The following is a 24,962-nucleotide window of genomic DNA, read 5'->3' as shown; positions in this document are numbered from 1 at the left end:
ACAAGTTGCAAGAATCCATAGAGAGACAGCATGTAGAAATCCAAAAGATTAACAATAAAATTACAGAATTTGACAACGCAATAGAAAGTCAGAGGAGCAGACTCGAGCAATTAGAATGTAGACTGGGACTTCTGGAGGACCAGGGAAACAACACCAACATAGCTGAAAAAAAATCAGATAAAAGAATTAAAAAAAATGAAGAAACCCTAAGAATCATGTGGGACTCTATCAAGAAGGATAACTTGCGAGTAATTGGAGTCCCAGAACAGGGAGGGGGGACAGAAAACACAGAGAAAATAGTTGAAGAACTCCTGACACAAAACTTCCCTGACATCATGAAAGAAGAAAGGATATCTATCCAAGATGCTCATCGAACCCCATTTAAGATTGATCCAAAAAGAAAAACACCAAGACACATCATCATCAAACTTGCCAAAACCAAAGACAAACAGAAAATTTTAAAAGCAGCCAGGGAGAAAAGAAAGGTTTCCTTCAAGGGAGAATCAATAAGAATAAGTTCAGACTACTCAGCAGAAACCATGCAGGCAAGAAGGGAATGGGACGACATATACAGAGCACTAAACGAGAAAAACTGCCAACCAAGGATCATATATCCAGCAAAACTCTCTCTGAAATATGAAGGAGAAATTAAGATATTTACAGATAAACACAAGTTTAGAGAATTTGCAAAAACTAAACCAAGACTGCAAGAAATGCTAAAGGAGATTGTTTGGCCGGATGACCAATAATATCAGGTACCAGCACAATACAAGGTCACAAAACAGAACGTTCTGATATCAACGCAACTCAAACAGGGAAAGCACAAAAACAAACAAATTAAGACTAATTCTAAAAAATAAATAAATAAACAAAATAATACACACATCAGGAAATCATGGAAATCAATAGATAAACGATCAAAATAATCAAAAAGAGGGACTAAATATAGGAGGCATTGAACTGCCAGATGGAGAGTGATACAAGGCGAAATAGAAGGATACAAGTTAGGTTTTTACTTAGAAAAATAGGGGTAAATAAAAAGGTAACCACAAAAAGGAATATCAATCCCATAACTCAAGAAAAAAGCCAAGAAAAACGTAACGACTCAATAAACACAAAGTTAAACATTATGAAAATGAGGATGTCACAAGCTACTAAGAAAAAAGTCTCAGCACAAAAAAGCCTGTGGAAAAATGAAATGGCCAACAACACACATGAAAAGGCATCAAAATGACAGCACTAAAAACTTACTTATCTATAATTACGCTGAATGTAAATGGACTAAATGCACCAATAAAGAGACAGAGAGTCACGGACTGGATAAAAAAACACGATCCATCTATATGCTGCCTACAAGAGACACACCTTAGACTTAGAGACACAAACAAACTAAAACTCAAAGGATGGAAAAAAATACATCAAGCAAACAATAAGCAAAAAAGAAGAGGAGTAGCAATATTAATTTCTGACAAAATAGACTTTAGACTTAAATCCGCCACAAAGGATAAAGAAGGACACTATATAATGATAAAAGGGACAATTGATCAGGAAGACATAACCATATTAAATATTTACCCACCTAATGACAGGGCTGCAAGATACATAAATCAAATTTTAACAGAATTGAAAAGTGAGATAGACACCTCCACATATATAGTAGGAGACTTCAACACACCACTTTCGGAGAAGGACAGGACATCCAGTAAGAAGCTCAATAGAGACACGGAAGACCTACTTACAACAATCAACCAACTTGACCTCATTGACTTATACAGAACTCTCCACCCAACTGCTGCAAAGTATACTTTTTTTTCTAGTGCACATGGAACATTCTCTAGAATAGACCACATATTAGGGCATAAAACAAATCTTTCCAGAATCCAAAACATCGAAATATTACAAAGCATCTTCTCAGACCACAAGGCAATGAAGCTAGAAATCAATAACAGAAAAACTAGGGAAAAGAAATCAAATACTTGGAAAATGAACAATACCCTCCTGAAAAAAGACTGGGTTATAGAAGACATCAAGGAGGGAATAAGGAAATTCTTAGAAAGCAACGAGAATGAAAATACTTCCTATCAAAACCTCTGGGACACAGCAAAAGCAGTGCTCAGAGGCCAATTTATATCGATAAATGCACACATACAAAAAGAAGAAAGAGACAAAATCAGAGAACTGTCCCGACAACTTGAGCAAATAGAAAGTGAGCAACAAAAGAATCCATCAGGCACCCGAAGAAAACAAATAATAAAAATTAGAGCTGAACTAAATGAATTAGAGAACAGAAAAACAATTGAAAGAATTCACAAAGCCAAAAGCTGGTTCTTTGAAAAAATTAACAAAATTGATAAACCATTGGCTAGACTGACTAAAGAAAAACAGGAAAGGAAACAAATAACCCGAATAAGAAACGAGAAGGACCACATCACAACAGAACCAAATGAAATCAAAAGAATCATATCAGATTACTACATAAAATTGTACTCTAACAAATTTGAAAACCTAGAAGAAATGGATAAATTCTTGGAACAATACTACTTACCTAAACTAACACATTCAGAAGTAGAACAACTAAATAGACCCATAACAAAAAAAGAGACTGAAACGGTAATCAAAAAACTCCCAACAAAAAAAAGTCCTGGCCCAGATGGCTTCACTGCAGAGTTCTACCAAACTTTCAGGGAAGACTTAACACCATTACTATTGAAGGTATTTCAAAGTATAGAAAAAGACAGAATACTACCCAACTCATTCTATGAAGCTACCATCTCCCTGATACCAAAACCAGGTAAAGACATTACAAAAAAAGAAAATTTTAGACCTATATCCCTCATGAACATAGATGCAAAAATCCTTAATAAAATTCTAGCCAATAGAATCCAACAACACATCAAAAAAATAATTCACCCTGATCAAGTGGGATTTATACCAGGTATGCAAGGCTGGTTTAATATCAGAAAAACCATTAATGTAATCCATCACATAAATAAAACAAAAGACAAAAACCACATGATCTTATCAATTGATGCAGAAAAGGCATTTGACAAAGTCCAACACCCATTTATGATAAAAACTCTCACCAAAATAGGAATTGAAGGAAAATTCCTCAACATAATAAAGGGCATCTATGCAAAGCCAACAGCCAATATCACTCTAAATGGAGAGAACCTGAAAGCATTTCCCTTGAGAACGGGAACCAGACAAGGATGCCCTTTATCACCACTCTTATTCAACATCGTACTTGAAGTCCTAGCCAGAGCAATTAGGCTAGACAAAGAAATAAAGGGTATCCAGATTGGTAAGGAGGAAGTAAAGCTATCACTATTTGCAGATGACATGATCGTATACATGGAAAACCCTAAGAAATCCTCCAGAAAACTACTGAAACTAATAGAAGAGTTTGGAAGAGTCTCAGGATATAAAATAAACATACAAAAATCACTTGGATTCCTCTACATCAACAAAAAGAACACCGAAGAGGAAATAACCAAATCAATACCATTCACAGTAGCCCCCAAGAAGATAAAATACTTAGGAATAAATCTTACCAAGGATGTAAAAGACCTATACAAAGAAAACTATAAAACTCTGCTACAAGAAATTCAAAAGGACACACTTAAATGGAAAAACATACCCTGCTCATGGATAGGAAGACTTAACATAGTAAAAATGTCTATTCTACCAAAAGCCATTTATACATACAACGCACTTCCAATCCAAATACCAATGTCATACTTTAAGGGAATAGAGAAACAAATCACTAATTTCATATGGAAAGGAAAGAACCCCCGGATAAGCAAAACATTACTGAAAAAGAAGAAGAAAGTGGGAGGCCTCACCCTACCTGATTTCAGAACCTATTATATAGCTACAGTAGTCAAAACAGCCTGGTACTGGTACAACAACAGGCACATAGACCAATGGAACAGAATTGAGAATCCAGATATAAATCCATCCATGTATGAGCAGCTGATATTTGACAAAGGACCAGTGTCAGTCAATTGGGGAAATAATAGTCTTTTTAACAAATGGTGCTGGCATAACTGGATATCCATTTGCAAAAGAATGAAACAGGACCCATACCTCACACCATGCACAAAAACTAACTCCAAGTGGATCAAAGACCTAAACATAAAGACTAAAACGATAAAAATCATGGAAGAAAAAATAGGATCTACCCTAGGAGCCCTAATACAGGGCATAAACAGAATACAAAACATTACCAAAAATGATGAAGAGAAACCAGATAACTGGGAGCTCCTAAAAATCAAACACCTATGCTCATCTAAAGACTTCACCAAAAGAGTAAAAAGACCACCTACAGACTGGGAAAGAATATTCAGCTATGACATCTCAGACCAGCGCCTGATCTCTAAAATCTACATGATTCTGTCAAAACTCAACCACAAAAAGACAAACAACCCAATCAAGAAGTGGGCAAAGGATATGAACACACATTTCACTAAGGAAGATATTCAGGCAGCCAACAGATACATGAGAAAATGCTCTCGATCATTAGTCATTAGAGAAATGCAAATTAAAACTACGATGAGATTCCATCTGACACCAACTAGACTGGCATTAATTCAAAAAACACAAAATAATAAATGTTGGAGAGGCTGCGGAGAGACTGGAACTCTCATACACTGCTGGTGGGGCTGTAAAATGGTACAACCACTTTGGAAATCCATCTGGCGTTATCTTAAACAGCTAGAAATAGAACTACCATACAACCCAGAAATCCCATTCCTTGGAATATGCCCTAAAAATACAAGACCCTTCACACAAACAGATATATGCACACCCATGTTTATTGCAGCTCTGTTTACAATAGCAAAAAGCTGGAAGCAACCAAGGTGTCCATCAACGGATGAATGGGTAAATAAATTGTGGTATATTCACACAATGGAATACTACGCATCGATAAAGAACAGTGACGAATCTCTGAAACACTTCATAACATGGAGGAATCTGGAAGGCATTATGCTGAGCGAAACGAGTCAGTTGCAAAAGGACAAATATTGTATAAGACCACTATTATAAGATCTTGAGAAATAGAAAAAACGGAAAAGAACACATACTTTTGTGGTTACAAAGGGGGGAGGGAGGGAGGGAGGGAGGGAGAGGGCTTTTTATTGATCAATCTGTAGATGGGAACTGCTTTGGGTGAAGGGAAAGACAACACTCAAAACATGGAAGGTCAGCCTAATTGGACAGGATTAAAAGTAAAGAGGTTTCCGAGATAAAATGAAAGCTTCAAAGGATAGCGAAGCAGGGGCTGGGGTCTGGGGAACTTGGTTTGAGAGGACTTCTAAATCAATGGGCAAAACAATTCTATTATGAAAACACTCTGCATCCCACTTTGAATTGTGGCACCTGGGGTCCTAAACGCCAACAAGCAGCCATCTAAAATACATTAATTGGTCTCAACCCACCGGGAGCAAAGGCAAAGGAAGAACACCAAGGTCACACGACAACTAAGAACCCAAGAGACAGAAAGGGCCACTTGAACCAGAGACCTACAATATCCTGAGACCAGAAGAACTAGTTGGTGCCCGGCCACAATCGATGTCTGCCCTGTCAGGGAGCACAACAGACAACTCCTGAGGGAGCAGGAGACCAATGGGATGCAGACCCCAAATTCTCATTAGAGGACCACACCTAGTGGTATGATTGCGACTAGAGGAATCCCAGAGACAATGCTCCCCAGAACTTCTGATGGCACAGGACAGGAACCATCCCCGAAGACAAATCATCAGGTATGAAAGGGACTGGTCAGTGGGGGGGAGAGAGATACTGATGAAGAGTGAGCTAATTAAATCAGGTGGACACGGGAGAGTGTGTTGGCAACTCTTGACTGGAGGGGGGATGGGAAGATAGAGAGAGAGGGAAGAAGGTAAAATTGGCACGAAACGAGAGACTGTAAGGGCTGACTCAATAGGGGGAGAGCAAGTGGGAGAAGGGAGTAAGATGTATGTAAACCTACATGTGACAGACTGATTGGAATGGTAAATGTTCACTTGAAGCTTAATAAAAATTAAAAAAAAAAAAAAAAAAATCCAATGGGGCACAGTTTTACTCTGAAACACACGGAGTCTCTAAGAGCTGCAATCTACGTGATGGTAACCTTTTTTTTTTTTTTGTAATGTACTAAAGTTTTGATGATTCTGTAAGTATTGAGAGAATAGCCACTTTAATATTTTTTTTTGAATTTTCCAATTTTTTACAAAGAAAATGAAGAATCAGCAAAAGGAATTACTTTGACTTAAAATGACTATTTCATGAATTACAATTTACGTTTTGAGAAATCCAACTTTAAAGTGCATTTGAGCGCATCAACATTCTAGTCATTCTAATTATTTTTAACTTCATAATTAGTTGTTAGACACCTTATATGTGTTCCCAGTAGGTTAAAAGCATGAATGCTAGACTCACTTAAATGTGGTTAAGACAAAACCAAACCAAGCCAAACCCACTGCTGTCGAGTCGATTCTGACTCATAGTCACCCCATACGGTTTCCAAGGAGCGCCTGGTGGATTTGAACTGCTGACCTTTTGGTTAGCAGCCATAGCTCTTAACCACTACGCCACCAGGGTTTCCAGTAAAGACAAGGCTTACCTATTTTTGCATGTGATTAATATTTGCAGTTCTCCTAGAATTGAATTGATATAGCACATGCTTTTTAACTTTACAATGAAAAATATTTCCTGATTGTGTATATACAGTTCTCTGAACATATTTTCTCTATAGAGAAATATATATAGTTGAGTAAGCAAACAAACATATAGAAACAGTAACCAAAGACATAACGAAAACTTTTTGATTTCTGAGTAGTAGTAAGCAAATGATCATGACATTTTTTTCACCTAGCATGGATATTACCCCAAACGTTACTTTTTAGCCAGTCTCACTTGAGGTTCGATAGTAAACAACAATTTTTGAAATGCTGCAGGAAAAGTAATCAAACGTGAAGAATGGAGCTATAAGTGCAATTAACAAATAAATTCCTGTTTTTCAGTGTCTCATTCCTTTTGTGAAATATATTCCACAATTATGTTAGAAGAATTCTTACCTTCTTCCCTCAGGTTCTACATTCGTTTTCATGGTCATTTTAGTCCGTAGGTATTTATGCTCTGCTTCTATAACAGTATGGCTCCATATCATAGTCTTAGCACCGATACAACTAGCATGTAATTACACCCAGTAATCTAAACTGTTATGCTAGTCACACCAGTCTTGTAGTTGTCATGGCAGCCACTAGAGGGAAGAGTGACAAAATGCTGCAACCAAGACAAAAAGAGATGCCTTATTCTAGATGAGGGTCTAGAATGCAACTTTTTTTTTTTTTTTTCTTATCTCAGTGCTCTGTGACTTTCAAAGTGAAAATCCTCACCGGCCTTAGAATGAATCTCTCCTAAGGAATTTTCTTAAACTGTTCTATTTACTATAACATATTCATGCTCCTTTACTGATGTCTGAAAGCTCAAATATATTTTAGTGTCCTGAAAATTATCATCTCTCCCTAGATATCAGACTTCCTTGACTGTCTCTAAAACTAAAAAAAATATATATATTTTTAAATTTCTTTAAAGTTTGTGAAAACTCTTAAACCATAATCAGAAGCTTAAATTAATTGAGAAATGGAGACAGATAGAAGCAGTGAATTAACAAAAATAAGTATTGAATATCAATTCTACACATGATGACTTACACACATAACTTAGTTACAACCTATAAAGTATATATGATTTCCAAGAGTTAGATGAAAAAATCAAAATGTGAAATTAAAGTTTACACAGATGTTATAAATGTGAAGAGACAATGTCTTTTGCTAAAGATTTGCCAGGTGGACTGGAAAAAAAAAAAGAAAAAGAAGTTGTATAGTTACATGATAGATTACCAAGAAAACTCTGCTAAATAGATGTATTTAGTCAAAATGCCTAAATTATCCCCTATAAGAACATTTGCAACGTTTACAAACTTTCCAGGCTGCCAGATCCCTTTGTTAAACAACTGTATATTAAACTCTCTTAATATTCATTGCTGGATTAATAATGTGTAAAACATAAACCCTGTTTACAAGATATTTAGAGGCTAATTTTCAGATAACATCTTCTATAAAGATATTTGATCATAAATGGCCAGATGAGGGATGTAGTTGAAAAAATTAACAATATCCAGAGATATTTGGTTGTTTTTTTATTTGTTTGATGCTTGTAGGAATCAAACATGCTCTTACGCCAAGCAGGGGAAAGCATACAAAGGAGGAGAAATTAGATGGTTTAGGAGAACAGATTACTCATGAAACAAAATTCTGGATGATGGAGGCGGGGAGGGACCTAAATGAATTAGAAGGATAAGACATCTGAAGAGACACATTTTGAGATTAAGAACTGTAGCAGCTTGTGATTTTATTATGATAATGGAGGACAGTTTCTCCTCCCTCAGCATGTGATTTTGAAGTGAAGGAGGGTTTGGGTCTGTATGAAATTTGTTTTAAAATGTTTCCCAGTTGAGAAGGCCATGTAGGTAGTGCCATTTGGGGTAAATCTGGTATCGCTATTTAATTTTTATTGCATATGGATTAAGTATTAACTGGGCACCTATTGTGAGTATACATTGGTGAACTAAAACATGTGCTTTCATGAGGCCCAAAGACAATGCAAAAATTAGACTTTGGGAAGCACTCAAGAATACAGAGGACCTCATTTTTATTTAACAGAAACCCTGGTGGCGTAGTGGTTAAGAGCAATGGCTGCTAACCAAAAGGTCAGCAGTTCAAATCTACCAGGCACTCCTTGGAAACTCTATGGGGCAGTTCTACCCTGTCCTATAGGGTTGCTATGAGTGGAAATCGACTCTACAGAGCAATAGGTTTTTTATTTTTATTTATTTATTTTAAACTCTGATATCTAAAGTCCTTTTAAAATTTAGATTTATTCAGGTTTCCTAATTTATGTTATATAGGGAATCAAGTGCCTTTCGTAAAAGTATTGTAACTTCCTACCAGTTCACATTCATTCTTTGGGATTGGAAGTTTCAGGTTTGGATGAACTCCTTACCACACATATATCTCACTCCTTTGACTGTTATCTTAATACTGCAAGAAACTCAGTCCAGATCCTTGAATTTTATTCTGCAAAATACTTATACAAGGCATTTTCTACATGTGGCATATTAACTGAATCTTTGAGAAGCCAGAGAGTATTTTCCAAGCTGCAATGCAAACAATGTAAAAATGAAAATTAAATATAGTTTTCCTTAAATGTCTATTTACTACCCCGAACAAATTTCTCAGCAGTTTCTGCTTCCTGTCTGTTGCTGTACAACGTCACTCTCTCTCCTTCCTCTCCTCCAATCCATTCCTTTTCCTTCTCTTTTCTTCCTCACTCCTGAATTCCTATTCATCTAAATTTGTGTATTTTTCCCAGGTCTCCTTACAGACCATGCCCTGGGTCAAGGATGAAGGCTGATGGTAGGGAACTAGATGTTTCCGTTTCCTAAGGACACTGTAAACCTTAAACTATAGCCAACAGAGAGGTATTTTCTTCAGTACCACTCTTGACATTTAATATCGGGATACCCAATAGAAAGAGAGGCCATATTTTAGATCTATTACTAATTTATATATTGTTCAGGGTCCCAGCAAGAAACAAATGGTACTTTCCCAAGAGCTTGGTTGAGGAGAATGTTAAAAAATAAAAAAGAGTATCTTCAAATAACCTTCTCGGTTAAGCAAAACCAAGAAGGGCTAGTGAAGCACACTGGGATAACCAAGAAGGGCTAGTGAAGCACACTGGGATAACCAAGAAGGGCTAGTGAAGCACACTGGGATAATAAAACAGTAGTCATTATTAATATGGGATCTGAAGGGGCAGTGGGATTGAGGGAAGGGGTTCTTGAACCTGGAGAGAGGTGAGAAGTAGGAGAGGGCTATCCAACAGGTTGAGTAGCTTTTAGTAGAGGAACACAGCCTCTGCCAAATTGTTCTAGAAGGGAGCGAACTATGGGAGTAAATATCCAGATCTCTTTTTCATCCTCAATTTCTTCCTACTTCCACATTCCAATTCCTATTCATGTTCAATTAATTGTATGTGCCAAATACATTTCACATGGCTTGCTCTTCATTTTGACTACTACCACAGTAGTGCAAGTCATCATGCTTTCCAGGCTGGACTGCTCTAAGAACCCCCTTACCTTTCTCCTGCTTCTGTTACACACCGTTCTTACCTACTTTCTGCATAGCAGTGATTGTCTTTTATTCATTTATTTTGTTTTATATCAATCAGAACAAATTAATTCTCTGATCCAGAACTCTTCAATAATTTCTTATTTTACATTGAGTGTCATTGAAACTCTTAATAACTCATTACCATTGGCATAAACTGTACTTTTTTTATTATTATTAATGTTTTAATGCCTCTGGGTCTCAGAAGTAGGGAGTTATTCTGGTTCTAATGCATTTAGCATCAAGGTGGAACCCTTTTGAAATGTGCGATGCTTAGCAGACCAAAGTTGGAGCCTCATTGTTGTGTAGGCTGAGTATTCTATTAAATGATGCTTCCTGGATGTCTTGGTTATCTAGTGCTGCTATAACAGAAAATACCATAAGTGGATAGCTTTAACAAAGAGAAATTTATTTCCTCACAGTAAAATAGGCTAAAAGTCCCAATTCAAGGCGTCAGCTCCAGGGGAAGGCTTTCTCTCTCTGTTGGCTCTGGAGGAAGGTCCTTGTCCTCAATCTTCCCATGGTTGAGGAGCTTCTCAGGCCCAGGAACCCCGGACCCAAAGGACATGCTCTGCTACCAGTGCTTCTTTCTCGGTGGTGTGAGGTCCCCAGCTCTCTGCTTGCTTCCCTTTCCTTTTATCTCTTGAGAGATAAGGGGTGGTGCAGTCCACACTCCAGGGAAACTCCCTTTATCTTGGATCAGGGAGGTGACCTGAGTAAGGGTGGTGGTACAATCCCAGCCTAATCATTTTAACATAAAATTACAATCACAAAATGGAGGACAACAACAGAATACTGGTAATCATGGCCTAAACAAGTTGATACACACATTTTGGGGGGGCATAATTCATTCCATGACACTGGATGTATTAGTTTTGTAAACTTTTGCCTTTTTGTTTCTTTATATCCTTTATTTTTGTGAGATAAGGCTTGTAAGCATAATTATGGCTTTCCTGTATAATAGTTAAGAAATCCTGGTGGTGTAGTGGTGGTTGTGTGCTATGGCTGCTAACCAAAAGGTCTGCAGTTTGAATCCACCAGGCGCTCCTTGGAAACCTATGGGGTAGTTCTACTCTGTCCTATGGGGTCACTATCAGTCAGAATCGACTTGACGGCAATGGATTTTGTGTGATAGTTAGAGAGCCATAATGGGTTTGTTTTGGTTTTTCTGTGTCATATTTGGAAAACCAGAGGTTCTGCATGTAACCTAATGGAAATATGCCTGCAATAAATTATTTATCTAGCTCTTATTGGCATATTATCATACCACAGATCAGTGGCGCCACAGTGCCACTCACTCATTGGTGGCTTGCATTACCAGATCATATTTCTCAAAATCCACTTTACCAACCAAAAATTTAAACACATTCAATTAGTAAGCATGAATTCCAATACTGAAAACACATGCCATCAAAAAATAAATAAATAAGGAGAAAAAATGTAGTAACAAAAAGGATAATGACCCACAAGACCTGGAATGATCTTTTAGGATTAGCGCTTCTTGAACTCTGGCCTTTTAGTCTCCGGAAAGCAGAAAAAATTTTTGCTTTGTTTTGCTCTGACCGTTCAGTATATTCACAAATGTCATTCCCTTTGCCTTAAATATTGTTCTCACATTTTTGGCATGTCTGGCTCCCTCTCTTTATGTCATTATAAATGTCAACACCCTAGAAGAATCTTTCAAGGTGATCTTATCTAAGAGTGTTCTCCACTATGCCTATTGTGTCTATTATTAGGGCATCTTGCTTGCTATATTGGTAGTGCTTTTAACTTGTTGTAACTATATAATTATTGGTTTCTTTACATTTTTATTATTTGTTTTTTTCCCAATATATTATTAACTCCATGAAGTCATAAGGGTGGGAACTATATATTTCTTTTCCTTTTGCCACTCTCTGACACATCGTGGTTCTTAGAGAAGGTGTGTTTAAAAACCAAAAACTCGTTGCTGTTGACTTGATTCCGACTCATAGTGACCGTACAGGTTAGAATAGAACTTCCCTATGGGGTTTTCAAGGAGGAGCAGGTGGATTCGAACTCCCAACCTTTTGATTAGCAGCCAAGCTCTAAACCATTGTGCCACCAGGGCTAGATGTGTCAGTGAATACTGTTTATATGCATACTCATTATGTAACAGAGATCTCCAACAGCAATGATACCAGTCATACTTTTTGAGTGATTATATTGTCCTAGACTAAGTATATTATGTATAATTCTGTAAGCTACACAATAACATCAAGACGTACAAGTTTTATCCTTGCTTTATTGTTGAAGAAATTGAGCTTCTAAGCGTCAAGACACATAGGTAGCCAGTGTCAAATATGATATTCAGAACAATGTCTGCTTGATCAAGGTCAAATTGTTAGTCCTTGAAGGGTAAGCCTGATTTTACCTGACTCTAAACCATGTGCATTTTTTTGTATCTCTAGATCCTTTGTGCAGTCACAGTTCTTCAATAGCTTCAGCATATAAATTTACTCTTTCACCAGTAAGAGGAGTAAATTTATATTACTTTTATATTATATACGTTGCTGTAAATAAATGTTAAAATATTAAATGTTCTGTGGGTATATACATACATATTACACAAATATAAAATCTTTTTAGTTTTCCTGAGAAACTGCACCTAGTTACAGTACTTTTTATTGAACTGTTTAAAAGATAAATATTTGGTAGATCTATTACTTAGGAAAAAATAGAAAAATCTGTTTTGGACTGATAAATATATTATGGCAATGCTAAAGCAATTAAACAGAAATATGTTATTACCATTTGCATAACTTCATTTCAATTTATACCTTTATCAATAGCACTTACAGTTTCTATTTTTTTTATTTAAAAATAAATAATAGATAAAGTACCTGGGGCATAGAGTTAATGATTTAATAAACGTTTTATAAACAAGGAATATTTAATCTCTCTGATAATGCTAATGAACTGACATACATGCCAATTTTTTGATGGTGTGGGATAAAAAGCATGATATAATTGATCTTATATTTTAACCAATTTAAAGTAATAAAAGCCTGAGGACTTAAAGACTTATGCATCATGATTTCTTCTTTATTGAACATATAAATAGTTATAGAGGTATGTCACTTGCATCTACCACTTATCTGTCAGTTTGTCTTACTGTGGTGGCTTGTGTGTTGCTGTGATGATCGAAGCTACGTCAACAGGCTTACCCATGCCAGCAGGGTTACCCATGGTGGATAGGTTTCATTTAGGGCTTCCAGAATAAGACAGGCTAGGAAAAAAGGCCTGGAGACCTACTTCCAAAAGTTAGCCTATGAAAACTCTATGGATCACAAGAGTCCACGCTCTTGTGGATGAGGTAACCATGAATCTGGGACCAACTCAGGAGTGGCTAACAACATCAAATAACATCAAATAATAACAAATGGTTAAGCACTGGACTACTAACCAAAAGGCTGTTGGTTCAAACCTACTCAGAAGTACCTGAAAAGTAAGGCCTGGGCAGTCTGCTTCTGAAAGCTCACAACTTTGAAATCCCTATGGGGTAGTTCTACTCTGTGCATACAGGATGTCTTAAACTAGAATCAACTCAATGGCAACTAACAGCAACAATGATACAGATGGATAATAGATAGATAGATAGATAGATAGATAGATAGATAGATAGATAGATAGATAGATAGATAGATAGATAGATAGATAGATAGATAGATAGATAGACAGATAGACAGATAGATAGATAGATGATAGACAGACACAGACAGACAGACAGATGATAGAGATATATAAGATAATATTTCTGAATAATAGAATACAGCTATTAAGATGAATATCTATGTATTTATTATTTAAAACCTACTTTAACAAGATATTTTTCTTCAACACAACTTGATAAATTTGTATGCATCTGCATAGTTCAAAATACATGCATTTAAGATTTTCGTGAGAAAAGTCTTTTATTTAGAGCATGTACTTAAAATTACTCAGATCCGAGGTTAAACATATTCATATTTATACCACATATCATACGTATATCCATTCTATTTTTTCACATGACTTTTTTTACCAAGTAAATTTGAAGTATATATATATATATTTTTTATTCTTTCACCTAAGAAAAGGTGATGGCCCTCTGAAATTGCTAAATAGGATGTAAAATTGCAACAAAGAGCTTGAAATATATAATCTCCAGGGATTTTCCAATATGAAGTCTGAGGTAATGACACGCAAATTTTGCTGCCATTGACATTTTTCACTTCAAAGTAAAAGTGTAAAAAAAAAAAGTTAATGAGAAAAAAAAAGTGTATAAAACCCAACATTTTTGTTACATGAAAGAAGCATTCTTCTCTACCCCCTAATCCTACACCAGCTTTCCGTTATGACTTTACTAATTTTATTAATGTTTATTTTGCATTTTACTAAGGGAAGAAGTGTTTAAAAAAAAAAACTTTTATTGAAGTATAGTAAGCATGGAGAAAATTGCACAAATCTTAAGTGTGTTGAATTACTCAAATTTTTGATATGTGACACTGTATTAAAAAGAAAAAAAAACATTATGCAGTTTTTTAAAAGTGTGGAATCCTTTTAAGACATGATATAAATAATAGAAGCATCCATAATTGATATCATAAAAAAAGGTTTATTAACTAGAAAAACAACTTTCAACATAGAGGAATACCACATATTCTTATTTAAGTTACTCTAAATAAGAAAAATTAGTTTTATAGATTAGCCTCTGCCCTGCAGTTAATAGAGTTATAATCCCTGTCAGTTGAGAATATTAAAGCTCTTAAAAATGTACAATTTTGCAAAGATTTTCTGGAGCTTTTGTTTTACAATAATACTTATGGAAATGATGTTACCAGCTAACATTTGTTGATGCTTATTCTGTGCAAGGTACAGTTCTATGCACTCTGAATTATATATATTAACTTATTTAAGCAATATAAGAACCCTATGATCTAGTTACTGACACAATCTTAACTGTTCTAGCAAGTGCATAAACAAATCTAAATCCAGTCTAATTCCAGCTCTTTCACTCACAATATTACACTGCAAAAAAAAAAGAAAAAAAATTTTTTTCCCTGAGCATTGAGAAGTTCAGCTCTACCTGACAACTATATTTTTAAATATTTTTATCCAAATCTTCAGAATAGACAATAAAACTTTAGCCTATGTTCTTAGCGTTTTGTGTCTCTATATATATTGTATATATATATATATATATGCATGTATGTATATATCTCAAACCTAAAGCCAAATCCATTGCCCTCAAGTTGATTCCAACTCATAGCAACCCTATGGGACAGAGTATATAGGACAGAGTAGAACTGCCCCACCCATATGGTTTTCAAGGAGAGCCTGGTGAATTCGAGCTGATGACCTTCTGGTTAGCAGCACTTAACCGGTATGCCCCCAGGGTTTCCATATATATATAAACAAGTTTGGATTTATATTCTGTCAGGTCAATTCTTATTCATAGCAATCCTATAGAACAGAGTACAACTGCCCCATAGGGTTTCCAAGAAGCTGCTGGTGGATTTGAATTGCCAGCCTTTTGGTTAGAAGCCATACTTTTAACTACTGTGCCACCAAGATGTCAGCGGTTTGAATCTACCAGCTGCTCCTTGGAAACCTTATGGGGTGATTCAAGTTGACTCAAGGACAATGGATTCGGTATATATATACACATATACGTGTATATATGTGTACATGTATATATATATATATACACACAAACACAATATTATAATCTTAGACTTTTAAGTTGTGAATTGTCTTAGAGAATTTCCTAACCAGTTTCAAAGAGAGAAGTGATAGCAGATATCTTGCTTTGATTTTGAGGTTTTCTTATCCATAAAACCAAATATTCACTGTAATGAAATTCCTGGCCAATGTTAATTCTGCCAGTGGTTTTCTTTCATGCAAATTCTTTCTTTCCTGTTGGAAGCCAGGATTGTTTAATTTGAATTTTAAAGATATAGCCGAGTGAACTGGCAAAGACCATCTTGTGACCTGATAGGAGTTTGATTTCAGTAAAAGGGAGAGAACAGGATTCTGTCAATTATTTTAAGATTAGGCAATTGTTCATTGTCTATATTTCTCCTTCCTCTTCTCTTTAAAAGCCTCATAGTATCTAGCTTCTTCTTCAAACCATTTGCTTTTTCTGGAATCAAAATGGTCTCCCCATATGCCTATAGAATAACTGCTCAGAATAAACCTTATGTTCAAATTTTGATGAGTTTTGTTTATTTTTAACATCAGCCCTCTCATTCTACAAATTTTAAACTGAGGCTCACAGGGGAAAACACCGCCAGCTGAGTTAGTGGCAGCTTCAAAGTAGAACTCTTTTCATATCAGCTTCAGCACCTTTATTTATTTATTTTTAATAATGGCTACTAAGCCTTTGTGAAACCCTGGTGGGGTAGTGGTTAAGAGCTATGACTGATAACCAAAAGGTCAGCAGTTTGAATACACCAGGTGTTTCTTGGAAAGTCTACGGGGTAGTTCTACTCTGTCCTGTAAAGTTGCTGTGAGTGGGAATTGATGGCAACAGGTTTGGTTTTGGTTTACCAAGCCATTGTAGTACCTATTACATTTAATACATGATATATAAAGTCAAGCAACACTTTGTATCTAGAGTGAAAAATTCCCTAAGGAATATGGAGAACTGCTGTGTGGGACATAGAACTAGATTTGGCTTTTGTCTCTGGTTTCTGGAAATAACCTGAGCAATTAAGGTTTTGTTTTCCAAAATAACTAGGCAAGTAGAAGCTACATAGGCTCTATGTCTCATGAATTAATTTCAGGAAGATAGGGGAATATTATGCAATCACACATATTCATTGGTTGGATCGATCACGACTATGCATTAAGGCCCCAGTCATGCGTATTCATTGAAATTCTAACGACTTAGTTCACTGAGCCTTGAGGTTCTCTCTTAAGTGCCTCCTAAATTGGTGAGAATGTCAGTGAACAATGAAGAGGGTGGCATGGGGACAATCGTCTCTTCTTATGAGCAGGGGAGGATGGCACCTCCTTCGGGATAATGGAACTCTCCCAGATCTTGCCTGAAGCATCTGTTTTCTTGCATCTTTTGGGTTATAATAAATGGGTAACTGTAAGTATAGGTAATAGCCTCCCTGGATTTTGTCAGTCGTTACAAGGAGTTAACAAACCCACGAGGGCAAAGAGACCTGACTTAACTTGGGGTAGCTGATTCAGAGGAGTGCCGCACAGGCGGTCATAAAGACAGAGTTCTAATTTGCGAAGAACCAGGTTTAGAAGGCTGGTGGACAGAGAAAACGTGCATGCGCAGTCAATGAAGAAGGACAGAGTCCTTCTAGATTGTGACCTAGTCTGAGCGGGCTAGAGGAAGAGAAAGAGGCTGACCGATCTGAAGTGCAGGAGTTGCGTAGCTTCCTTAGCCTATGGCTTGTTCTCAATGACCTGGGTAGGGGTGGCAAGGGATGTTTCAACCTAACACTGGGTGGTTAGGGTGAAAAAGGAAATGCCAGAGAAGTGACTAGTGACAAGGATCTTGGAGATGTGAGAAGGTGAACCCTGGATCCATTTCAAGGTGGGAATTGGATTCATGCTGATCCTTGCCATACGGTTAGTGACAAAGGTGAAGTTTCCTCACCTTGCCCCTTTTTCAGTTGTAAAAAAAATAATGAGATTGCAGTGTTGTAGGTGCTTAGATTCAATTCTATCACTTTGGAAAAATAACCAGGCTATAGACAAATTTAGCAAGAATTTGTGTATCACACAGTAAATCATTGTCCTGATATAATCATAACGAGATGAAAATTTACTGGAGATCTTTGTATTGAATGATGTTTTAAAGCCTTGTTTTGAATAATATCTATGGCAAATACAATCCTTGACCCAGTATTATCCATTTACTTACCCTCTCTTTAGTTTCAGACTGGAAGTACTTTCCAGTTGAAATCGTATCTAAGATTTTCAATTTTCCTCTTGAGCTGTGGAAAAAAAGTTTACTGTGAATGTGTAACTAACATATAAATTTTCCAGAATTATAATGTTAACTGAATGCTCATTTGTCTCAGAAGTTCTTTTCCACAGAAAAATCTATTAAATGTCCTTTTTAGCATATTACATTTGGAGTCTAGGAAAAAAAAATGATTATAGTCACATTCCATAAAAGGTTAAAGTATAGAAAAAGAATGCACTTGTGCTCAGCTTTGTTTTATATTATGCATATAGAACACACATGGAGTTCATCAAAGAGAGAAAACGTCCAAAAAACTCCTCGTTCTTATTGGAATACTGAAATCAATGTTAATTTTTACCTGCTGAAAATAAACATGGCGGCTTTATATTACTTCAAGTAATAAATAATGTTAGGTTGAGTCTTTTTTGTCATTAAACTTTAAGCAAGGCTTTAACTAGTGAGACCTCACAGAATGGCAAAACAACTCTTTTTTTAACTGGAATAAATAAAAACAAAATAATTTAAGGTGAGTTAATAGGATTCAAACATTATCTGTAGACATGATCAATTAACTCTGAGCTTGTTGAGGGCAAGATCTTTACCTATTTTGTTCACTGCTCTATCGAAAACCTCTGGAATTACATTGCCATTTATGAGCTAGGTAACATTTGTTGAATGAATGAATGAACTTAGCTGCTGTGGTATCGGTATTTTTTTTTTAAGGAAATGGATTCTGCTAAATACTTGACAATTTACCTAAGAGATTTTTTCCTAAAATTTGAAAATATATAATATTATATTTAATGTTTAATCCTATATACTAAACTATACTAGAAACCAAAAATAACAAAAAAGTAAAAATGATAGGAAAATAGATGAATATATTAATGGAAAGTGGGCATGAAAGTGACCTTCTAAAAAAGAAAAAAAATTATAATCACTATATGAAAATATGTAATCTCTCAAGAATAATGAGAAAGAATGAGAATAAAAAGTAAAGAAAAATAATTTTAACTATCAAATAGTAAATATTGAAAAGGGATATGATGCACTGAAATAGTTGCTGTTGAGTCAACTCCAACTCATGGTGATGCCATGTGCGAGAGTAGAACTGTGCTCCATAGCATTTTCACTGACTGATTTTTTGGAAGTAGATCTCCAGGCCTTTCTTCTGAGGTACATCAAGGTTACCTGAACCTCTGGCAATCAAGCACATAAACTGTTTGCAACCCCCAGGGACTCCAGTAAATGTTCCACACAGGTGAAATTATAGGAAAATAAGAGCTATCAAATTATTTTGCTGTAATTGACCCATTTTCTGCTAATATGTATCAAAACATACACCAGCATTTCCATTTCTCTATAGCCCTGTCTACTGATGTATGGCTGTATTTTGGTTATAATACAGCATATACTTCTTTTTGTTGTGCACAGGGTCTTTATGAGTTGGAACCAACTCTACAGCACCTAACAACAACAACAACTGCAACATATACCTTTTACATAACAAAATTTTTATTTGAATTTTTTTGTTTTATTTTTGTTTATTTGTTTTATTATGTACCAGTGTAAAACTAATAGTAATTATAAGAGAGAGATTAACAGTCTTCTCATTCTCAAAACAATTCCTAAGACAGATTTAAGTGAGCAAAGAAATATAAAAATAGGGTAAAACCTTGAACTAGCATTGGAAAGTAAAAAAAGAACAAATTTCAAATGACTCGTAGAGGAATTGGAATACATAAACTGCAGAAGAGGCAAAATAAAGTATGACATGTAGGGACAATTTATAAACTTCCTTCTTAAGAAACAGTGTGTGAAATAGTAAGGAAAAGTCCTGGAAGTCACTACACACCCATGAAAATTAAAATGGGTGAGAACTAGAGTCCAGTAAAATGCTTTGGGCAACATGGACCTTGGCCACTCCACTGGATGCCACTGTGCCAGCTGCTACCTGTAACAACTGGAATAAGCACTGTGAGATGTTTCAAACTTCTAAAGATTAAGTCTAAATGGTATTATAACCATATTGAAAGTATTATATAAAATATACTTATTATTATATCACTATTTTAATGAATAAAACCGAACCAAACCAAACCTGTTGCCATGGAGTCGATGCTGACTCATAGCAACCCTAAAGGACAGAGTAGAACTGCCCCGTAGGGGTTTCCAAGGAGCAGCTGGTAGGTTTGAATTGATGACCTTTTGTTTAGCAGCCAAATTCTTAACCACTGTGCCACCAGGGCTCCAAATCAAATCCATTGCTGTTGACTCTGCCTCACCATGACCCCATAGGGTTTCCAATGTTGTAAACCTTTAGGGAAGCAAAGTGCCACATTTTTCTCCTGTGGAGTGGCTGGCGGTTTTGAACCTCCTACCTTTAAGGTAGCAGTTGATCGTTTCATCACTGCGCCAACCTTGGAAACCTGTTTAATGAATACTGCTACCAAATTCTTAAGTAGTTTATTTTCAAACAGTCTTAAAAATTAGAGTAAAAATGTTAAAATGGCAAAACATTCTTTAGAAGACAGGCAGGCTTGTTTAAATTCACAAAAATTTGGTTTTTATTCAATCTTAATATGAACTTTGTTAAAAAATAACATGTAGGTTAATATTCAGATAGTCCTACAAGACTTACAAAGGAAAACACAGTCCCCTGCCCTGCCTCCAGGACTTATTCCCTAGAGTTGACTATATTTTGCCAAGTTGGCTGTTTCTTACAATATTTTTATATGCTTCTAAATATCTCCATTATTTTTGATATTAAATATTATCCATTGATTTCCCACTATAAAATATGTTCCTTTTTTTTTTTTTTTTTACATGTTCCTGTGCATTTCCTTTTGCAATTCTACTAATATATCAGTTTTTGTTTAAATCAATAATTATTTATTGCATTTTCTCCCCTGGGTTGTTAATTTACTTGTTGACTTTCCTGGAGTTAATAACTGCCTTGTTCTCTCATTTGTTTAGTTTCCTATATGTCTACAATTAATTCATTCTCAAACACCCTGGTGGAATTACAAAACAGTTTATTCAACTGTCAAACAGATAATTTATTTGATCAACATTATTTTTTTCTTGCATGTAAGTGGTGTGTTGAAGCTGGCTTGGACCAACTCATGAGAGTTGATCGTGCACATTTCTTCCCTAATCAGTGCTTCATGATTTCAGGTTGGTAACTTGAAACCATCCCTGGTAGGTGGATTTATACCACAGCCCCACAGCCCAAAAAAAAAGATTGGCAAATATTACAAAACAGAGCTTTTTTATTTCTTGGAATGTTGATTGTTAAACATTTACCAGTACACCAGTGTGTACATCTCTCCTGGAATCCAGCATCTTTGTGCTTTAATGTAGACTATAATACCTGCTACACAATTGTCACTTTAGAACATCCTGTCGCCATAATCCTGGGAAATATTTGTCCCTCTCTCTTCTTTGGTTGGCCTCCTGTTTCCTGAATTCTGTATCTTCCTCTTTCTTAGTGCATTCTTTTGTTTGATTAAGCTTATCTTCCTATGGCTTTCCTGGAAAGCATGCAAAGTGGGTAAATATTTTGAAAACATGCATTAAGCAAGATTCCCGCCCCCTCCCCCCGCCCCCGAGCCTCTCGCTTGAATGATATTGAAGAATAGTTGAGTTTTCCTACTTAGGAAAAAAAAAAAAAAACTTTTATTAGACAATTTTGCTCTCATCTATATCCCAAAATTAACTGAGTAGAATTTATTTCATTAACATACTTATTGTGAGTAATTTGATTTTTATCCCTACTGAAACTCTACTGTCACCACACATTTCAGTTATCATAGTGGCCTAATGAAGGAATTCCAGTCAATCCCTCTTGACTTAATCTTGAATTCAGCTGTACATTGTATACACCTTAAACATGTACTCTCCAAGTTTCCTCTTTGGTATATTCTGCTCTCTCTTCATATAGAAATTGTACCTATTATTCAGAAGTTTATATTTTTTTCTGGCCATATAGTCCTAGGTTACTTTCTCCATTTCCTGTTATGGTCATCGCTTTAATATTTTTTGTCTTGTGGTCCTTGTTATGTACATAACCATATAACTTTTATCTTATTTGAATGTTTTATATATTTACACCTTCCCTTTAGCAATATTATAAACTCGTCAAGGTGGGATTGTGTCATTCTTTTTTTATATACACTATAGTATACCACTTTATATGTTCAGTATGTATTTGATGAAATGAATAACGAAAAAAAGGGAAAAAGGAAGGAAGGAGGGAAAGAAGGAAGGAAGAAAAGAAATAAGATTTACCTGAATTAAAAAAAAAAAATCTCAGCCATTATCCTTTCCCTAGGAGTGTCCAGGTGGCACAAATGATTAAGCACTCGACTATTAGCCTAAAGTTCAGTGGTTTGAATCCACCCAGAGGTGTCTCAGAAGACAAGCCAGGCAATTTGCTTCTGAAAGTTCACAACCTTGAAAACCCTATGAAGTACAAGTCTATTCTGCAACATGGAGTTGCCTTGAATTGGCAACTAACAACAACGATCCTTCTACTTATTAAAATTCATTTGACATTGATTTTAGGGGATACTGTAAAGTAGATGCAATTAAAAACAACTTGAGCGTACTTCTTAAAAAAGAAAAATAATAATTATTGAAAAGCATTTGTGGTCACTGGATCTAATATATCACTGTCACTTTTTCCTTAGTAAATTTTTTAAGTTATTTTATGTGTTTTCAAGATACGGCGGATGAAAATGTTAAAAAATAAATAACTCATCTCAAATCCTTGCAACACTATTATATCCTCCTTCAATTTTGAAAATATCAGAATGTATCATCAAATACTTTATAGTATTCATAACTCTTGTCAAAAAAATGGATTGTTTTGGTCTCTTCAAATGGTCTTCACCATGGTTAATCAGGAACAATTTGAAAACAATATCCTCGGTTAAAATTAAATTATTGTTTATGCCATTATTTTTCAAATGATATTTTTTATTATGTCAGTTTAAAAATGGCCTGGATGAAAGCAGCTTTTTGTTACAGACTTCCTTTGACACAGACTGATGTTATTTTGTATTTTATATTGAATCAGCCTATTCATTTGGATTTCTCTATGTTCCTGTTAATTCCTGATATTTAAAATAATATCCTTCACGATATCAATATTTCCTTATACACTACATCTTTTATCAAATAGTTCTTCCTGTCTAACCACATTCCTGAATTACTTTTGATGGATTTACTGCCCAGAAAAATAATAAAATATTTTCTCTATATAGAATATTTTGGTAAAATATAATCATACGTAGTAAACAAAAAACCAAACCGGTTGCCATCAAGTTGATTCCGACTCATAGTGACCCTACAGGACAGAGTAGAACTGCCCCATAGAGTTTCCAAGGAGCCTAGTGGATTCGAACCTCCAACCTTTTGGTTAGCAGCCATAGGTCTTAACCACTATGCCATCAGGGTTTTCACACACATACCAGTAGGTATTTCTTATATTGGCTATAACACCATGCCAAAGATAAGCAGATATGTTTGTAACCAGTTCCTATGCAATTTAGGATTGATTACTGATACCCATACCAAAAACCCGGTACCGTCGAGTCGATTCCGACTCATAGTGACCCTATAGGACAGAGTAGAACTGCCCTGTAGAGTTTCCAAGCAGCACCTGGTGGATTAGAACTGCTGACCCTTTGGTTAGCAGCCGTACCATTTAACCACTACGCCACCAGGGTTTCCAAATACAAAACCAAATAATTAGTGCTTTCCTATAAAAAAAAATTCATTCCTTGAGTGTCTACTATATCACATACACTATTTCAAGTGTTCAAGATACAGATTATAGTGACATGGACTCTACCATCAAGAAATTCTCAGTGAAATGAGAGATAACCAAAACCAAACCCATTGCCATCAAGTTGATTCTGACTCACAGGGACTCTATGGAACAAAGTAAAACTGCCTCATAGGGTTTCCAAGACTATAAGTTTTTATAGGAGCAGACTGTCACATCCTTCTCCCATGGAACAATGGTGGGTTCAAACTGCCAACCTTTCAGTTAGCAGCCAAGCACTTAATCACTGCGACACCAGGGACCCTTGTAATGGGAGATATAGACATAATTTTTTTTTTTGTTAGATACTGCAGATAAGTATTATAAGTTCACAGTGGAGACGGGGAGAAATTTACCCATTGTGATATCAGGAAACAGATGTGGTTACTCTTGAATCATGAATAAAAAAGATTAAGAGCTCACCGAATGAACACTTAGCCAAAATATTTTAAGATGACATAATGTGTGTAAGGTATTGGAACGTGAAAACATGGGAAGACTATTGGGTGATGGGTAGTTTGATATGATTGAAATACCGCACAGGGTGTGGGAATGCAAGGATAAGAAAGAGGAGATCAATGTGGCTTGACTGCTTAAAGACCTTGTGCATCAAGGTAAAAATCTGTGTTTTCTCTTCACTCATAGTGGAGGAGGTAGGAAAATATTTGTGTTGCAGAAAAATAACTATAATAATAAGAATGAAGAGATTAGATTAGATATGAGAGAGATTATTGTTCTTGTTGTTGGGTGCCTTTGAGTCGATTCTGACTCATGTTGATCCCTTGTGACAGAGTGGAATTTCTCCAGTGGTATCTTGGCTGTAATCTTTACAGATACATATCACCAGGCCTCCTGTGGAACCATTGGGTGGGTTCAAACCACCAATCTTTCAGTTAGCAGTCAAGCAACTTTTCCTGGCACTATGAAGACTCCTTATGATAGAGATTGGAGTCCAGGTGAAAAAAAAATT

The sequence above is a fragment of the Loxodonta africana genome, chromosome 5, assembly GCF_030014295.1.
Source record: "Loxodonta africana isolate mLoxAfr1 chromosome 5, mLoxAfr1.hap2, whole genome shotgun sequence".
NCBI lineage: Eukaryota > Metazoa > Chordata > Mammalia > Proboscidea > Elephantidae > Loxodonta > Loxodonta africana.
This window is presented reverse-complemented; position numbering follows the sequence as displayed.